We start from the raw sequence: 20,882 nt of genomic DNA on the forward strand, positions 1-20,882 counted from the left end.
TCAAAATCCAGACAACACCAAGAAAGGAGGGGGGGGGTGTCCATATTCATAAAGGACACACACACCTCAAGGTTGGTGGCAACGCACGATGCATCGGAGACCATCCAGGTGCAATTAACCATAGGCAAGACTGCTCTGCAATTTGTAGCATGTTACAGGCCACCCTCAAACTCAGGAACCTCACATGGCCTTCCTGAAAACACTGGAGGGGATAAATGTATCTCCAAATACCATCATACTAGGTGATTTCAACTACCCTAATACAGACTGGGAACACTACTCAAGCCCAAACACTCTAGCCCAAAGGTTCCTGGAGTTCATAAACTCAAATGCCATGGAACAACTAGTCACCATCCCCACAAGAGGAGAAAACATACTTGATCTCATCATCACGAACATGGGATCACAATGTCCAACACCGAAGTATACCCTCACTGGTGAGATCAGATCATAAACTAATCTCGCTGGAGGTACTCATCCCGCCCCACCTGAAATAAAAAAGACCACAGTGAAAAACTTCTCAAAAGCCGACTTCACACTTCTAAAAACTAGTGTGGTCTCCTTTAAGGCCCCTGAGCCACTGGTAAACATTACTCAAACCGCTGAATCACTTACAAATGCCTTCTACCAGCACCTACAGGACTGCATGGATCAGGCAATCCCAAACAAAACTAAGACTCTTTGTACCAAAGGCAAGCGTCCAGTCTGGTGGACCCCAGCCATAAACAAGCTCTACAACAAAAGGAGGAAGCTACTACAAGATTGAGCAAAATCCTTGAAAGGTAAGACACCTTTGATCATTATAAGTAAAAAACTAAGAGCTCTCATAAAATCATCCAAGGCAAATTTTGAGAGAAAAATCGCCAAGGACTCGAGACAATCATAAGGCCTTCTTTAGCTATGTTAGAAACCTAGGAGGAAACTCCCAGATATGCTCAGAATTAGTTCAAAATGATGTGAAGATTACTGAACCTACACACATTGCCAACATACTGGCTGACAGGTTCAGTGCAAACTTCTCCCCCCCAAAAGGAGAGATATCTATACCAGAGGATTGTAGCCCCCCAAACATCTCCAACGCCCAGTTGAGAACTGCTCTCTCCAAGGCAAAAAACACAGCATCCATGGGACCGGATGGTGTCCCCGGCTGTGTGCTCCACGTACTCAATGAGGAATTAAACCCGCAGTTAGGACAGCTGTTTAGTCTTAGCCTCACCTCAGGATACGTACCCATGGAGTGGCGACGCACTGTGGTCCCACTTCATAAGGGCGGTGCCTCCACCGACCCTGGAAATTACCGTCCCATTAGCTTGACAAGCCTCATCTACAAAGCCATGGAGAGGATCATAATGGAACTCATAAATAAAGACATAGGGAACTTGCAGATTTTGGATCCATCCCAGTTTGGCTTTGTCAAAGGCAGATCATGCCTCTTAAACTTGGTTGACTTTTTGAAAGTCACCAAGGCCATTGATGAGGGCAAGGCAGTCCATACAGCCTACCTCGACCTGGCAAAGGCCTTCGACACAATACCCCACTCAGGTATCATCGAAAAACTCATCAGCTTAAATGTAAACCCATACATCACAAGATGGGTTGCAAACTGGCTAAGTGACAGAACCCACAGGGTCAGAGTTGCTGGTGCCATGTCAGACTCAAAGCCTGTCACAAGTGGTGTCCCACAGGGCTCAGTCCTGGGACCACTCTTGTTCGGCATCTACTTTTCTGAAGTACAAGCAAACACAGGAGGGTTATGGCTGACAAAGTTTGCAGATGACTGCAAACTGGGCCATAGTCGAAAACACATCTGACACAGATATCCTTCAGAAGGGCCTCACAGAAACGGATAACTGGTGCCAGAGCCATGGCCTAAAGTTAAACGCCAAGAAATGCATAGTCATACCCTTCGGGAAAACAAGGTTACCCTAGCTACCATATAGGTGGCAATCCACTGAGCACAGAAGAATTCATCAGGGATCTGGGGACCCAGGTTGACAGTAACCTTCGCTTGACACTCATGTTGCCAAAGTAGTTAGGAAAACCTTCTACATTGCCCACCTGATCATGAAGGGATTCACATCTAGATCTAGGGAGGTCATCATCCCCTGTACTCATCACTCATTAGACCTATGATTGAGTACAATGCCCCATTCGGAATGTATCTGACCCGACACCTGCAGCAGCTGGAAAGGCCCCAAAAGTTCCTCACCAAAAGGATAAAGGGTCTCAAAAATGTGTCTTATGCTGCCAGACTGAAAGAACTCCAGCTCTATTCAGTCGCATACCGCTTGCTCAGAGGTGACCTGTGCCTGACATATAAGGCCATGTCAAACCCAGATTTGATGAATATGCTTCACCTCAAAAAATCTAGATCCCTCAGAACCACAAGGGCGGGAGACTTAAACCTTGACACTGTTATAAATAGAACGTGCTGGAGGGACAGATTCATCACCCAGAGACTCCCTATGCTGTGGAACAAAATCCCAGTACATGTGAGGCAGAGCACCTCGCTGGCCTTGTTCAAGAGGAATCTTGACCAATGGATGGGAGATCGCAGATATACCCCAGAGATTACTTCAGTGTCACTGCTTGACAGAGGCACAGCAAAATAATAGGCATAGTTTTCTTCAAACTAAAGGGGTGGCGAAAGCCACAACTATGGGCTAGGCTTATAAATGCCCTTGGGCAGATAGCCTAGTATGAACCTATGAACCAAAATACAATGCAGCAAGTCTGTCAGCCAGATAATAATCCAAATAGTCAAAGTCAAATAAAAGTCTCTGTAAAAAGCCACCAATTTATTTAAGCCTTAAAAATAATATAGCTTTTCGTCAGTCCCAAGACCAACTTCTTCAGAAATAGTTAAATGTATCTACACCAAGTTACAAAAAAGGACACCTTGACCTTTAAACTCTTACATCCATGACATCACTTCCCTTAATTCACCTTTAAAGGGAAACAACATCACTACATATAATGAACATCATCCTGTCTCTTTCCTTACTTTAATAATATCACACTAAAATATAAATAAACATTGCAATAAACCATGATTACACTGATAAAAAACATTTTCTAAAAAAAGGGAAAAAAGTCACTACTGAAATAACATTGATAAAAAAAATCAATCATACTTTAACCTACAATGGACTACAATTTCTAAAATATAGTGACATAAAATGCATGGATATGCACAAAATTTCACATAAGCGACATTTTAGACTATCATAAGGGGTGTCGGACAGTCAATGAGTACCTCTCCAGGCTCTTTAACTTTAATATACATGCTATTGACAGCATGCCATTTAGACCCGGAGGTACAAAATACGTTTTTTCCCCACCTTTCTAAGGATCTTGACTCTCTTTCGGAAGGTAGTGGATTCTTAGCAGTAGAGGCCTTCATTCCCTTGGGGCCTTGAGAAATGGTTTCAGGGTCAGCATTATAGCTGTTGTAAGGAAATTGGTGAGAGTTAGGAATTCTGTAGTACCTATCAGGCTTGACTGGGGCAGGAGGCAGGGAATCCGGATTAAGGCAAGCCTCCGAATAAACATCATCAAGTACGTCCAAGACAGGAGGTATTGCCAGAGGTCTGTGTAGAGGTAACAAAAGAAATTCCCTAAGTCTTTTCTTGGAATCAGAAAAGTCTTGGCCTTCCCAATGGAAGTGTTCCCTCAAGGTGTGCAAGGTTTCCCCAAAAGAAAAATCCTCAGGAGGAGAAACAGAAGGAATGGACTGCTCTGCATCAGAATCTTCTAAAGGAGTAAGAATGTTCCTCTACATCAGAATGTTCTGAAAAAATGGAGCCCTGATCAGAAGAGGGAGAATCTTCCTCCACTCTGGGTCTCTTGTCTGGAGGGGGTTGGGAACCCCTGATAAGAGTAATTAAATCCTCAGCCATTTTAAGCATCTGCTTTTTAGGCATGGGGCCTGGGGATGGGCCCTGTGCAACAGGCCTCTTGGGATGCCTGGCTGATTTGGACTTAGTAAAGGCCTTAATGGAAAAGGAAGATGAGGGTCTAAAGACACCATGGGTGGAAGTGGACCTGTCCACATTAGGAGGCTCAACGCTCACAGTGGCTTCGGTGGTTGTAGTCTGGGTATGGGCAGAGGTGGCGTCGGTAGTCAGGGACTGCATAGGCATCTCGCTGAGAACCGGACCACGTGTAGCCGGTTTTGGCGTGGTGTCGGTGGGGACCGCGGTCCTTGCGTTTTTGGACAAAACGGTAGTCGGAGTCTCAGACAACATTTTATAATCAAAGGCTTTACCAAAAAAGTGTTGGGCGAACTCCGCCCGACGCTTAATAGTGCGTTTATTGAAAGTAGCACAAAAACGACAGCCCGAGACGTCGTGGTCTGGGCCTAAACAAGGTATGCAGAGGGAATGGAAATCCTTATGCGGTATTTGCTTCCCACAAGAAATACAATTGTTAACTTTTTCTGACATCGGTCTGAGGCAAGAAAAGTTTCCCCAATGGGATACTTAGCTTTAAAGAAGACTTCGGTTTCCAATTTTTCGTAAATTCAGGAGCTGGCCGACCGGCACTTGCGAACTGCTTCTGCTCGGCACCGCAGCAAAAAGACTGAAGAAAATGGCGTCGGCTGTGTCTTATATACCCCTGCCTCACTGACGTCAGGAAGGAAAGCGACAGCAACCGACGCCGGACCTAGACTTTGGAATTCGGCCAACCGAGGACCCGCCTGACGGCAGAGAACCCATCTGTGATTACTGCAGCTGTATGCACGATGAACATCTGCACCACCTAGCCCCTCTGGAAATAAATCCGAGAACAGTGACATTAAAATTTGCTTCTTATTCAGCAAGATGGTAAAACCATCTACCAGTCAACACAAACTACCAAGATGGTAAAACCATCTACCAGTCAACACAAACTAGTTCAGTCTTTACTGCTACAATGCATACATATTGCTATCATTTATTTAAAGAGATATGGACGAATATCAGCAACTTACTTTAAAAACTTGAAGGTAAACATGCTGCCCATCCGGTGACTCTAAACAGAAGTCTGAGGCAGCAAGAAACTGTACCTACAGGTACAAATCTTGAGACCACAAAATCAAAAACTGCAACATTAAGTCCTTTTTTCCCCTAGCTGCTTAGACAATGTGCGATTTCTAACCAAACCAAAAATGATTAAATATAACAAAAATAAAGTATCACAAAAGCTGTGCACTTAATGATGTGGATGAGCAGTTCCATCCTAAACCAGTGCAACTCAAAACCCAGGCTTTTCAGCCAGCTCAGCATACTACAACCCCCTCCTTTTTCTCATAATGCTCTAAGGCAGAGTTCCTTTCTGGATCTCAATGTACCACTTAAAGTGGGACACTACACAGTGAAAAACTTTTAGACATACCTACCATGTGGCATGGAGAAGTGGAGCACGGACAGTAACAAGGATGCACCTACACGCATTACTGCAAGCATTTAACTTTATCTGGTATAAGGAGGTCTCTCCTCAACCAACAGGACAGTCCTAAAGTTTAAACACAGTCACTATTGATTGCTATGTCTCCAAATGAAAGCAGACATGGAGAAAGCATCCATTTTGTCATCTTTCAAGTGTTCTCAAACTACTACAGCAGCTGCACATTTATCACCAAAGAATGCATTTCTGAAAAATGTTTTAGTAACTACGCACAAATGGCAGTACCCAATTTTTACTCTCCAAGCAGCTTGCTGTAGAATGTAAGTAAAAAAATGGAAACAACCAGTCACCATGGCTAAAAAACACAAACAAACCTGAAGATAAAATATATAAGACAACATAAGCACTTTCACGATTCAGACTGATTTCCTCTTATTTTTGGACTTGTTCCCTCAGACAAGCATCCATGTAAGTGGGAATGTAGATGTCCATAATTCTGCAGTGAACTAGGGCTGAAGCAAAGTACTTTGTAAAGATTCTGGGCGAAGCAACCAAGCAAGTAAACTGGCAAAGTTAACCCCTCCCTAAAGCTTTAGGGATCATCTGTACCCTTTAAAACAGGATTTATGAGTTATGGATCCTTAACATTTCAAATGGAGCACAACCTAGAACCCAAGAGGGGCAAGAAAGCTTGCCCAGTCACCTCAATTGTGCAAACTTTAAGGATCTGTTTAGCCTTGGTATGGCCAATGTGCACTTAAATCCTTTGATACCTGACTAAAGGTAACAGGTTATATTGTTTTATGCAGTACCATCTCTGCCAAGATGGGTGGGCTTACATGCTCCTGTGTTTTTTTTTTTGTTTTGTTTTTTTAAATGCAGATGACACTCCTCTAACTTGGAGATAAAGGTTGTACCCTACACAGACAAAGTACCCACTAGTCTAAAAGATATGCTTCAATTCCGGTAAAAGGAGGGCAAGCAGCCTCACATCCTGCAAAGGTGACAAAAGTAGAGATTGAAGTGACTGGATTGGGAAAAAGCTGGTACCATCAAATCTGCTCCCTGCTAAGACTGGAAGCCTTAAAGACTTAACACTTGAACATATTCTAATACTGCCACTTCCTTTTGTCTGTTGTCCTACCTTTTTGCAGTTTGCCCTTTCCCTGCCTGTCTGTAAGGTCCTTGTTTTAATGAACGTCTATTATACTCTGTGTAGTTAAACTCAAGTTTCACTCCCATCTTGGTTTCCTCTTTAAACACCAGTCTTTTAAACAAATTGCAAGAAAGGAGCCATAACAGCAACTCCTTGCATAAGGGACATTAAATAGTTGAGCTTCCACATCATCAGAAAGGAGCCAGGTCCTCAGCCAGGAATGTCTGCTGATGACCTACCTTGCTGTAGCAGCCATTGGTGCTGCATCTACAGTACCATTCATTTTTATGGCACGTTTCCCAGACAAAATATGGTCTGGCCTTAGCAAATTACATTTGCATTCAATTTTCAACTTGCATTCCTCCCACAACTATTCTGGACATTTCAGATACTTTAGAATGTGGGTCTGAACATTTAAGACCCTGAAGGTCAGGACTGCTGAGGAGTATAACCTTTCACAAAATGGTCTAGCAATATTGCTTAAAGGACCACTATGGGCAAATGAAGAAAACTTTTTATCTTGCCATGAATTACTACACCTCCCAAAGCTGGCTGCAGCAAAATAAGTACTCATTCCTAATTTTATTTTGTTTTTACTCTTGTCTGCCCTCATGGGGGCAGACATCGTGATTCCTTTGGAAAGCTAAATCTGTCCCATAATACACAGACTGAGAACAAATAGCCCTACCATTTATTGTCAGACTAGACTTCCATTTACTTAGAATGTAACACCTGAAAAAAACTGTCAAGTTTGAGAGTCTGCAGCTCATATCATTTGACTGGTATGCACAGAGTTTTACAAATGTTGTTCCTACTGATGTATTACACAATCTCTGAAAGAATCTTGCAAAAAAGTGTCCAGAAATTACAGAGATAAAAAATACTTTTCACAAGGAGCAGTTTTGCAAGTTTCAGTTCCGGGCCAGGTTGCTCCTCCCATCTCCCTCCTTCAGTGGGCTACAGTCTCACATTAACCCAGCTTTACTAGAGTCAAATATTTAGTCAGCTTTGCATGACAATAAACCAAAAAAAAAAATCACAGCCTGGTGTGCCACTAAATCTGTTCCCTTGTATGTCTCCACTTCTGAATAGCATTTCCCAGGAATAAAGCAAATGCATCAGTTTAGGCCAGTCTATCCATTTTTTAAAATGTGCACAGTAAAATATTCAACTTGTAATGCATTTTGGCTGCTGACATGGTCATCTTTACATAGTTATTCTCTTATGGTATAACCTGAACTTATGGTATTGAATGATAAATTTTACAACAGTTCTCAGTTTCTTAATGACCTCCCAAGCCTCTGATGTGACTTAGTATTTTTTCTTACTATTGCGTTATCTAGTTTGTCTTAGTTGTATACCTGTAGCATGTCTCTTATCCTCTCAGTAACTGACTCCTGGAGAAAACTTCCAAAGCAAATAATTGTACTGAAAGACTAGCAGCAGCTGTAGCAGTAATACCACACTCCAAAACAATGCACTCAAAAACATAGTACTGACAAACACAGGGGAATGTATACATCTGAATCGAGCAGTGATGAAATTGCTAGGGACTTCACTGAGCACAATTTCTCTCCATTTCATAATCCATACCATTCGCACCACACTTACAAAGGCACACCTCCACTTTCCACAAACACAGCTACCCACACAACATACCAAATTTAAGGCTTTTCCCACCTCTCTGCAAAACACTGCTGTAATGCCTTTGGCAAACAAATGAAAATGATTGATGGGTGTTGTTGGTTCAAGACTCCCATCCATATCTCTCAACAGTAGAGATTTTTGCAGAAAGTCCAAATGTTTTGTCTGTTTTTCATAAAAAATTGTAGTTTTCTGTCAAATCACTGGCAAATCATTGAACACTGAGGTCAGAAAGTTGACAGGCATTTGATTTTCAGACTTCATATCCTTAAGAAAATTCACTCTAATGCAAAACCTGTTTATCAACTTTCTAAGTTTGTAAGTGCAATATTTATAAATTGTCCCAATTTTTGGGCCTTTGTCCCCTATTTATGGCCTTGTCCAGATTTCTTGTACGATGTTGAGAGGTATGCTGCCATCCCTTCCTACTGGAGCCAGTCCACTGCACTTGCACAAGTGTCCCCCTCAGCAGGGCAGCAAGCAGGTGTCAGTGCAGATTTGCTTTATAGTTCTTTTACACCACACACACACACACACACACACACACACACACACACACACACACACACACACTAAAGCTTGCCCATTTCTTCTTTTCCTTGGTTTCATTTCTCTTACTTGTAATGTTACTTTTACTCATTTTTTCTCCTGCCTCCCATATCTACCCTAATTATTACCTCTAACAAATACTTTTTCTCACTCCTTCTCTTCCCCTCCTCCTCTTTATCCAGTATTTGAACTTTTCCACTCTGACATTTGCTTTATGAGTAAATAATGAACTGTCACCCTTATAATGTCAGCACATTTCAATGCTACATAATGTATTTAGTCTAATAGGTTCATAGGTAGGTATTAGGCTATCGGCCCAAGGGCCTAAGTAAGCCTAGCCAACAAGGTTCTCTGGCTTATGCCACCCAAGAAAGTTAGTTTCCTGTGCCACTGTCGAGCCGAGCCACAGAAGTGATTCCTGGGGTATATTTCCTATTTCCCATCCACTCAGATTTTTCTTGAAGAGTGCTAATGAACTTTGCTGGACATAGATGGGTAGCTTGTTCCAGAGTATGAGAAGTCTGTGGGACAGGAATCTACCTCCAGCATGTCCTGTTTATTGTGGTGACAAGGTTTAGGTCCCTAGAGCATGTAGCGCGGAGGGATTGGGATTTCTTTAAGTGTAGCATGTCCAACAGCTCTGGGTTTGACATAGCTTTATATGTTAGGCAGAAATCACCTCAGAGTAGGCGATATGCTATGGAGTAAAACTGGAGTTTGAGACTGTCAGTGTAAGGCATCTGTCTGAGGCCAGTAATCCTCTGTGAGGTACTTCTGTGGCCTTTCCAGCTGCTGCAGATGTCTTGAGGTACATTCCAAAAGGGGCGTTGTACTCTATAATGGATCTAATGAGTATCAAAGTAGAGGGGAACAATGACCTCTTTTTTCCTGGATGAGAACCCTTTTGTGATGTGCGACACGCATAAGGACTTCCTGACTACTGTGGTCATGTGATTATCAAAGGAGACTACTGTCCACCCTGGTCCCAAGGTCTCATCACACATTCGGTGTTAGACTGCTACCTATGTGGTAGTTTCATGGGTACAGAGTTTTTACCAAAGGGGATAACAATGCACATTTTAGCACTGAGCTTGAGGCCATGGCTCTGACACCAGGCATCTGTCTCAGTGAGGCCTTTCTGTAGGATGTCCACATCATTTCAGGACTCTGCTATGGCTCCTAATTTGCAGTCATCTGCAACCTTCATTAGCCAGAAGCCTTCTGTGTTAGCCTGTACTTCAGATAAATAGATACCAAACAGGAGAGGTCCCAGGACTGAACCCTGTAGTACTACACTTGTCACTGGTTTGAAATTTGGAATCTGCAACTTTTACAGTGTGGGTTCAAGTCAGTGAGCCAGTGGAAACCCATCTTGTGACGTAGGGATTTATACCTACTTTAGTGAGTTTAGCTATAATTCCACAATGGGGGATGGTGTCAAAAGCCTTGGCAAGATCAAGATAGGCTGTGTGAACCAACAGCCTCATGTACAGCTTTGGTGACTGCCTCAAAGAAGTCGATTTAGGTTCAGGATGCATGATCTGCCTTTCACAAACCCGAACTGGGTGGGGTCCAGAGTTTGGAGGCTACCAATGTCTTTGTTTAGGAGTTCCATGATGATACATTCCATGGCCTTGCAGACCAGGCTCGTCAGGCTAATAGGGCGATAGTTCCCGGGATCAGTGGTGGCTCCCCCTTTGGGGAGTGGGACAACTGTTGCTGTGCGCCATTCAGTGGGCACAAAGCCTGATGTGAGGCTATGATTGAACATGGTGCTTGGGTGGGGAGCCAGTTCGTTCTGAAGTTCGTGTAAAACGCAGCCTGGGATGTTGTCCAGTCCCATGGATGCTGTGTTTTTGGCTTTAGAGTGTGCAGCTTTTACCGGTGTAGTTGTGATTACAGGGACTCTGCATTCTTCCTGTATAGATATGGGCCCTTTAGGGTGTGAGGGGGTTTTAAAGTTAGCACTAAACCTATCTGCCAGGGTGTTGGCAATATTAGTTGGTTCTGTAATTTTTATGCCGTTGTGCTGTAACTCAGAGCAGATCTGGGTGTTGCCATTAAGATTCTTGACATAGCTACAGAATGCTTTGTGGTTGTCCTTAGAATCAGTGGCAATTTTATTTTCATAACTAGCTTTGGAGGCTCTTATAAGGGATCTCAGCTTCTTACTGAGGCTGACCAGGGAGCTCCACCACTCATGGGATTTTACTCTCTTTTGCAACAGTTTCTTCCTTCGGTTGAGCAGATGGTTTATGGCAGGGGACCACCAGATTGTCTTTTTTTTTTTTTTTTTTTTTTTTTTTTTTTTTAAAGAGGATAGCTTCTTGGTCCTGTTTGGGATAGCACGATCCATGCACTCATGTAAGTGCTTATAGAGTGCATTTGTGTAGTATTCAGCAGTCGTAACTGTATTGTCCATCTGCATGGGTGTCATGAAGTTTGCAACTTCTGTCTTAAGCATAAAGTTGGCTTTGGAGAAAATTTTTACCGTGGTTTCCTTAATGGGGGGTGTGGGTGGGATGTAGATATCTAGGGTGATTAGCTTATGGCTGGATCTGACCAACGAAGAGTTGACTTCGGGTGTGGAACACTGGTCACTCATGTTGGTAATGACTAGGTCTAGGATATTGCTGACATTGGTGGGTGTGTGGATAAGTCCAGGGCACTGGAATTTATGAATTACAGAAAGCGTTGAGCGAAGGAGATGGTACATGAGTAGTTTTCCCAGTTAATGGTGGGATATTTGAAATCACCCATTATTAGGGTATTTGGTTGAACCCTAATATTTTCCAGTATATCAAGAAAAGAGGAGTGGGAATCCTGGGGCATGATCGGGGATCTGTAGCAAGCTACAATTTGGACTGCAGTTTTGCCCAGACTTAGTTACACTTGGATAACCTCGGATGAATTATGCTGAGCAACTAGCCTGGAGGTGTGGATATTCTTAATGAATATGGACACACCTCCGCCTTTGGTGTTCCGGTCCAGGTTACATGGCCAAAGTGTGGTATGAGTTATAGCCTGGTAGTGCAGGGGTGCTCTTTGGAGCCTTGAACCAGGTCTCAGTCACTGCACAGATATCGATGTTCTCCATTTTAAGGAGTGCCTTGAGTGAGTGCATTTTGAGATTTAGACTTCTAGCATTAAGTAGCATTACCCTCAGTGTTTGCTTACCTGTTCTTGTTACGGTGGTGAATTTGTCATTTGAACCTGGTCTAAAAAAGGCACTATAGGAGCGGGCAAGAGCCTTAGCCAGTATCCGGAATCCCATGGGCGACAGGTGCAGGCCATCTCTGGCAAAGCATCGTGGTCTGTCGACCATGCTGTCCCAGGCAGACAGATACTGGACCCCTTTTAGAATGACACCAGAAGCTTAGCCAATTGTTGAAGTTTTGGCCTTGTACTGCGGTATCACTCTGGGCGATGGCAGAATGCTACTCAGGGCTAGGGTCATACCTCCCCTGGGCTACAAGATCAGAGAGCTCATCCATGTCTCTCTTCATGTAGTCCAGGGAGGTTATGTCTCGGGTCATTCACACCAACATGGACAATGACAGTCATATTTGTACTTGTTGTGGAATGACCTGAGTGCGTGGGTTATGTGGCAGATCCTGGCACCCAACAGTTAGCTGACAGTAACCTTCTCCTTGTTTAGCCTGGTGAGTGGGACATCAGTGTGCCTGACTATAGAGTCAGCTATGACTAGTGTGTTGGGTACGTTGTTTTGCCGAATATATTATATATATGTTAGAATATATATATGTTTGCCCATAATATCTGAATAAGTGAGTGGGATTTTCATAACCGCATCAAGGAAACATTTTCCTTCCTTCTTAGTTTTTTTTTCTTAAGTTTAGGATTTTTCTTGGTATATTGATTGATTTTCTTTGTATATTTTATTTTCTATTTAACAGGTTAGTCCGACTGGGCACAAGGTGATCGTTTTTAGCGGAGGCTCGGGGAGAAAAGCTCCAAATACATAGTAAACAATTATAAAATATAATAAAAATAAATTATACAAACATAGCTATTTTGTTCAAAGAGCATAGAAAATATAAAAGGAGTAAAATCAGAGTTTTACAATTGATGCAGCATACAGTGGTTAGAATATTGAGAAACAAAAATTGCTTGAACATAAATTCAAAAAGAAGTTTCCATAGACAAACAGGGTCACACTAGAAATCATAACTACACTATCATTAAAATTGCATTTATCTTGTTTTAATGATGGTATATGTGTATTATTGTATGTGTCATATGTGCACAAACATTTGTATTAATCTATGTATTTATAGTATATCGACAAAGTACTGGGTCACATCAGAGGCTTGGGAGGTATTGTTATGAATCTGAGAACTGTTGTAAAGCTTGGCATTGAATACCATAAGTTCAGGTTATGCTATAAGAGAATAACTATGTAAAGATAACCATGTCAGCAGCCAGAACGCATTATAAACTGAATGTTTTACTGTGCGCATTAAGAAATGGATAGATTGGCCCAAACTCTGGACTGATGTGTGTGCTTTTTTTTATTCCTGGGGAACTACTATTCAGAAGTGAAGAGACGTATAAGGGAACAGTTTTAGTGGCACACCAGGGTGTGATTTTTTTGATGTCTAATGTCATGCAAAGCTGACGAAATAGTTGAATCTACCCAAGCTGGAAATGTGAGACTGCAGCCCACTGAAGGAGGGGAGATGGGAGGAGTAAACTTGGCCAGGTATTGAAACTTACAAAACTGCTCCTTGCGAAAAGTCTTTTTTATCTCAGTAAATTGTTGACACTTCTGCAAGCTTCTTTCAGAGAATGTGTAGTACATCAGTAGGAACATTTGTAAAACTCAGCACATACTAGTCAATGACACATGAGCTGCAGACTCTCAAACTTGGCATTTTTTTTCAGGTGGTCCATTCTAAGTGAATGGAAGTCTAGTCTGACAACAAATGGTAGGGCTATTTGTTCTCACAGTCTGTGCATTGAGACAGATTTAGCTTTCCAAAGGAATCACAATGTCTGCCCCCATGAGGGCAGAGAAGAGTAAAAAAATACAATTAGGAATGAGTACTTATTTTGCTGCAGGCAGCTTTAGGAGGTGCAGTAAATCATGGCAAGATAAAAATATATTTTTTCATTGTTTGCCCGTAGTAGTCCTTTAACCTGTCACTAGGAAAAGTTTACTCCAGCGACAAGTCTACTTTCCTTGGCAGTTTCCAAGGACAGTGTGTCTAGATCTAAATCAGGAGTCTTGTACAAAAAAACACATGGGATTCCCCAACCCTGCAGAACTTGTAGGATGATCCAGCGTCAACGATGCAACTTGAAAAACATCAAAAAGATTTGCTGGATGGGACAGACACCCACTGGCTTAAAAAAGAAGTTATACACTCACCATAAAGTTCCATGTCAGTAGTTGGAATTCATTTGTCATCAACCTGTGGGTATTCGGATCCAGATAGATCAGTGACTGCCACTTAACCAGCTTCTGATCCGGGTTCCAAGCTCCTCCCCTTACCCATAATACCTCTGTCTCCTTCCTTCTCAGGAGTTTGCTGCACCATAAACATAAGCCAGACCTAACGAGACCTTACCACTAAAAGTTCTTCCTAAAGCAGACATGAACAGGAGAGCCACACAGGCACCCTTCTCCTACCTACAAGAGTAGGACAATAGGTTGGTACTAGTCTATTGGCCCTAGGGCCTATACAAGCCTAGCCATAACAATTCCCTGGCTATTTCTTCCCACACTACTTACTTCCCTGGACCCCTGTCTAGCAGGGAGACTGACATGATCCCCAGGGTGAATTTCCTTTCTCCCATCCAACTGTCAAAGTTCCTTTTGAAGAGGGCCAAGGAGGCTCTCTGCTCGACATGTATGGGCAGTCTATTCCAGAGTCTGTGGAGTCTCTGGGTCAGGAACCTATTCATCCAGCATGTTTTGTTTATTGTGAAAAGGTTTAGATTTCTGGAGCGTGTGGCTCTGGGGGATTGGAATTTCTTTAAGTGTAGCATATCCAATAGCTCTGGGTTTGACATGACCTTGTATGTTAAGCAGAGATCGCCTCTGAGTAGACTATATGTGACAGAGTATAGCTGCAGTTTAAGGCAGTCAGCATAGGGCATCTGCTTTAGGCCTGCGATTCTTTTAATGAGGTATTTCTGCGGCCTTTCCAGTTGTTGCAGATGTCTTGAGGTACATAAATGGGGTGTTGTATTCTATAATGGGCCTAATGGGGGATGAGTACAATGGGACAATTATTTTTTTTCTGGATGAAAAGCCCTTAGTGATTAGGTGTGCCGCATAGGATTTCCTGACTGTTGTGGTGATGTTACTGAAAGTGAGACCACTATCCACCTGTGTCCTGAAGTCCCTTATCACACTTTCAGTGTTTAGTGTACTGCCACCTATGTGGTAATTCACAGGTACATGTTTTTTCCCCAACGGGGATAACTATACATTTCTTAGCATTGAGCTTGAGCCCATGGCTCTGGAAAAAAAGAATCTGTTTCTGTAAGGCCCTGTTAGAGTATTCACATCATTTGGGGATTCAATAATGGCTCCCAGTTTGCAGTCATTTGCAAACTTTGTTAGCCAGAGTCACTTAGTATTGGCCTGTACTTCAAAGAAGTAGATGCCAAACAAGAGCGGTCCCAGGACTGAACCCTGAGGTACTCCACTTGTCTGGAGCTGGATTTGGAGTCAGCTACTTTTACAGTGTGGATTCCATCAGTAAGCCAGTTGGCAAAACATCAAGTGACGTAGGGATTAATGCCCAGCTTAGTAAGTTTATCTAGGATTCCAGAGTGGGGGATGGTGTCAAAGGCCTTGGCGAGGTCCAGATAAGCTGTGTGGATTGCCTTACCCACATCCACGGCTCTGTCAATCAGGTTCAGGAGACAAGACTGGTCCCTTCACCAACCCAAACTGGGTGGGGTCCAGTGTTTGAAGGTTGCCAATATCTTTGTAAGTTCTATGGCCTTGCAGATCAGGCTCATCAGACTGATGGGGCGGTAGTTCCCAGGATCCATGGTGGATCCCCCCTTGTGGAATGGGATAACTGTAGCTGTGCGCCACTCAGCGGGCACAAAGCCTGAGGTCAGGGTATGATTAAACATGACACTCAGGTGAGGTGCCAGTTCATTTCGTAGTTCATGTAGTGCACAGCCCAGCCCGGGATGTCATCTGGTCCCATGGATGCTGTATTCTTAGCTTTGGAGTGCGCATTTACCTGTGTGACCATTACCAGAATTTGGCAATCTTCTGGTATTGAGATGGGCCATTTAGGGGGTGAGAGGGGGTGAAGTTGGCACTGAATCGATCTGCCAGGATATTGGCAATATCCTTGGGATCGGTATATTTAACTTCATTCTGTTGTAGCTCAGAGCAGATCTGAGCATTGCCATTTAGATTCTTGACAGTTATAGAATGCCTTGCGGTTGTCTTTGGAATCTTTGGCAATTTTATTTTCGTAACTAGCTTTGGAGGATTTTACGAGGGATCTCAGCTTCTTACTGAGGCTGGTAAGCGAGTTTTTTTTGCATCGTGGGATTTTCCTCTTTTCTGCAACAGTTTCTTCCTTTTGTTGTAAAGTTTTATGGCAGGGGGCCACCAGATCGGCTTCCATTTTTTGGAGAGCATCTTGGTTCTATTTGGGATGACACGATTCATACATGAGTGGATGTGCTCGTACAGTGCCTTAGTGTAGGACTCAGCAGTTGAAGTTTGTTCCCTGCTGCATGGGTGTCATGAAGTTGGTCACTTCTGACTTGAGTAGCATGAAGTAGGCTTTGGAGAAGTTTTTTATGGAGGTTTCCTTACTGGGGAGTGGGGGTGGGATGTGGATGTTTTGGGTGATAAGCTTATGGTCTGACCTGACCATCAAGGGGGTGACCATAGGTGTGGAGCATCAATTTCCCATGTTGGTAATTCCCAGGTCTAGGATATTGGAGCCCCTGGTGGGATTACGGATTAGTTGATCCAGGGAGTTGGAATTTATGAATTCCAAGAAGTGTTGGGCAAAGGTGTTGGTACACGAGTAGTTTTCCCAGTTAATGGCAGGGTAATTAAAAATCACCCAGTATTAGGGTGTTTGGTTCTATCTCAATATTTTCCAGTATGTTTAGAAAGGTGTAGTGAGAATCTTGGGACATGGGGGAGGATCTGTTGCAATCTACAATTTGGAGTGCAGTCTTACCTAGTATTAGTTGCACCTGGAGAATTTCAGACGCATTGTGTTGGGCAACCAGCCCGGTGGTGTGAACATCCTTGGTGAATAAGGACACTCCTCCACCTTTAGTGTTTCGATCCTGGTTTGGTGGCCAAAAAGTGTGGTAAGAGTTGTAGCCTGGTATTGCAGGGATGCTCTCTGGAGCTTTGAACCAGGACTCAGTTGCTGCACAGATATCAATGTTCGCCATTTTTAGGAGTGCCTCGAGAGTGTGCATTTTGAGGTTTAGACTTCTAGCACTGAGTAGCATTACCAGCAGATTTTGCATGCTTGTACCTGTTATGGTGGTGGTGTTGTCCTTTGATCTTTGCCTAAAAAAGGCACTATAGGGGTGGCAAAAGCCTTAGCCAGTAATCTGAATCCCAAGGGCGACAGGTGCAGACCATCTCTGGCAAAGCATCGTGGTCTGCTGATCATGTCGTCCCAGGCAGACAGATAATGGATACCCTTCGACACCAGAAGCTTAGTCAATTGTTTAAGGCAATCATTTTGTCCTTATATTGTGGCAACATTCTGGGCGAAAGAAGGATGCTACTCAGGGCTAGGGTCATACCTGCCTGGGCCACATGATCCAAGAGCTCTTCCAGGACTCTTTTCATGTAGTCCAGGGAGGTACGTCTCAAGTCATTCACTCCAACAAAGACAATAACAGAGTCATACTTGTTGTGGAGTTACTTGAGTGCATGCGTTACAATAATTAGGTCAGGCGGAGGGAGGGACAGTTTATGACAAATGAAGTCCTACTACTAAGATGGAACGTTATGGCAAGTACACAACTTCTTTATCTGAAGTAGTCGACTTCATTTATAGGTTCATACGGAGGTAACTAGGCTATCGACAATGGACTAAGTAAGCCTAGCCATCAAGGTTCCCTGTCTTACGCCACCTATGAAAGTTAATTTCCTGTGCCCCCGTTGAGCAGAGCCACAGAAGTGACCCCCAGGGTGTATTTCCTATTTCCCATCCTCTCATCTAGACTTTGAAGAGTGCTAATGAAGAACTTTGCTTGACATAGATGGGTAGCTTGTTCCAGAGTATGTGAAATCTCTGGGACAGGAATCTATCCCTCCAGCATGTCCTGTTTATTGTGGTGACAAGGTGTAGGTCCCTAGAGAGTGTAAGCTCAGAGGGATTGAGATTTCTTTAGGTGTAGCATGTCCAACAGTTCTGGGTTCGACAGATTTATATGTTAGGCAGAGATCACCTCAGAGTAGGCAATACGCTACGGAGTAAAGCTGGAGTTTGAGGCTGTCAGTGTAGGGCATCTATTTGAGGCCAGCAATCCCCTTTGCAAGGTACTTCTGTGGCCTTTCCAGCTGCTGCAGATATCTTGTGAGGTACATTCCAAAAGGGGTGTTGTACTCTATAATGGGTGTCTAGTAGAGAGGAACAACGACCTATTTTTTTTCCCGGATGGAACCTTTTTGTGATGGTGTGCCACATGGAAGGATTTCCTGACTACTGTGGCGATGTGGTCAAAGGGGAGACTACTGTCCACCTGGATCCCAAGGTCTCATCACACATTCGGCGTTAAGTAGACTGCTGCCTATGTAGTAGTTCATGGGCAGAGAGTTTTTACCAAAAGGGATGACTATGCAATTTTTGACAGAGCTTGAGGCCATGGCTCTGACACCAGGCATCTGTCTCAGTGAAATCCACATCATTTGGGGACTCTACTATGGCTCCTAGTTTGCAGTCATCTGCAAACTTTGTTAGCCAAAGGCCTTCTGTGTTTGGCAAACAGGAGAGGTCCCAGGACTGAACCCTGTAGTACTCCACTTGTCACTGGTTTGAAGTCATATTTGGAGTCTGCAACTTTTACAGTGTGGGATCTGTCAGTGAGCCAGTTGGCAACCCATCTTGTGACGTAGGGATTTATACCTAGTTTCGTTTATTTGTTCATCAACCTGTGGGACAGAGCCCCCAGCTACCAAACCCCTGGGTGGCCCTCAAGGAAGGATATTCCGGAGCACCGTAGACCCAAAAGATGCTATACCTCTAGAAACCATGTCCAGTTTGTAATGTGAAAAAAGGTGAGAGATGAGGATCAAGTAGCCGCAGAATAATCATCCAGAAAAACCCTGGACCAAAAAGCTGCAGAGGTAGCCATGGACATGGTGGAATGTGGTTCAACTTGACCCAGAGGAGGAATGCCTTTGTCTGCTTACACTCTAAGGATACACTGGGAGATGCATCGCGCAATAGTCACTTTCAATATTGGTTTGCCCAAAAAGGTTCTACAGCAAGAAAAATAACTGATCGGACTTGCAAAAAGCCTTAGTTCTATGCAAGTAGAACCTCAATTGTCTATGAACATCCAACAAATGCAATTTATATTCAAATCAGTTTTGAAAGTTCGGAAAGAAAACAGGCAGGTTAATAGTTTGGTTAATATTGTTTTCCGAAACAACCTTGGGAAGGAAGGATGGATTAGTATGTAAAGAAATCCGGTCCTTATGGAAAACCATGTATGGGGCTTTTGATTGATAGAGCCTGAAGTTCCGATACCCTCCTAGCCAAAGTGATGGCCACTAGGAAGGCAGTTTTCCAGGATAAAAACTGAAGGTCTACTGATGCTTTGGGTTCAAAGGGTGGAGAAACCAAAGCCTGTAAGACAAAGGTGAGGTCCCAAGGAGGTGTAGGGTCCTTCACTGGAAGTCTTAACAGAAATGTATCCTTAATGAAGGTTTTACAAAGTCTAGAAGCAGCTAGAGACGTTTTCACCAATGTGAAAGTTAGAAATGGCAGCCAGTTGGACTTTCACAGTAGAAGAGCTAGTACCCTGATTAAATATAGTCACCAAGAATTCTAACACTGTCGGAACTGGGGCTGTGAAAGGATTCTGGTCCCTCTAAGAGGCCCAAATAGAAAACCATTTCACCTTGCTACAGTAAAGCTTCCTGCTGGAAGACTTGAGAGCTGCCACCAGAATAGACTTAACGGGTGAGGTTAAACTAGGAGTCCTAGCTATCAAGGGAACTGGTGCAGCAAAGCAGTGAGCTTCAGACTGACTAGGTCTGGATGAGGAACCTTTGAGGGATGTGAGATGAGATCCGGAATTGGATCCAAGATCCATGGAGGAACTACCAGACGAGACCAAAGGGAAGGAAACCAAACTTGGCAAGGTCAGAACGGGGCATGAGGATTACTTTGCTCCCCAGCCTGCAAGCTTTCTGAAGAAATTTCGGTATAAGAGGTAACGTGGGGTAAGCATAAAGAAAACCGTGAGGCGAAACATGGACTAGAGCGTCCCTGGGGGGGTATCCCCCAGTGGGGGGATTAAGGCAAAACTTGCTGCATTTCGCGCTGGAAGGAGATGCAAAGAGATCACAGCACGGCAGGCCACACTGGAGGAAGATCTGCTCCACTACAGAAGGATTCAGAGACTACTCGTAAGGCATCAGAATAGCCCTGCTCAGTTTGTCCACTAGTATGTTGGACCACCACGGAATGTGTGTTGTTACTAGAAAATGGCTGGTGGAAATCTTCCATTCCCACACTCTCGTGGCCTCGCAACAAAGGGGGTAAGATCTGGTTCCTCCCTGCTTGATGTACTAGACTACTGATATGTTGTCTTGAGTGCATTGCAATAGTTCCCAGAGGGAGAAGGGCATAGAGGGCCTACAATGATAAAAGGTCCGCCCTCATCTCCAGAACGTTGATATGCAGCTTGGTATCGTTCAGGGACTGCGTGCCTTGGACTGTCTTTCCTGAACAATGCCCCCTCCACCCTAGCTGGGAGGGGTCAGTGGTCACCGTGGCTTGGGGAAGGACTGCAATAATGAGCATCCCTCGACTATGTCAGAGGAGTGCATCAACCAGAGGACACACCCTGCAAGCTCTGCTTATGTATATATGGTAAGCCAAAGATAGGTCACTGGACTGCTGATGACTACTGCAGAACCTGCAATGTAGGC

The 20,882-nt window shown here is 43.7% G+C and overlaps 1 protein-coding gene across 1 annotated transcript in view; it reads right to left on the reverse strand.

Moving 5' to 3' along the window:
* LOC122803149 (putative RNA-binding protein Luc7-like 1) overlaps nt 1-20,882 on the reverse strand; it is a 1,029,881-nt gene that overhangs the window by 876,770 nt on the left and 132,229 nt on the right. The window lies entirely within an intron of this gene.

The sequence above is a fragment of the Protopterus annectens genome, chromosome 5.part1 (assembly GCF_019279795.1).
Source record: "Protopterus annectens isolate FY-2018-M chromosome 5.part1, PAN1.0, whole genome shotgun sequence".
Lineage (NCBI taxonomy): Eukaryota > Metazoa > Chordata > Ceratodontiformes > Protopteridae > Protopterus > Protopterus annectens.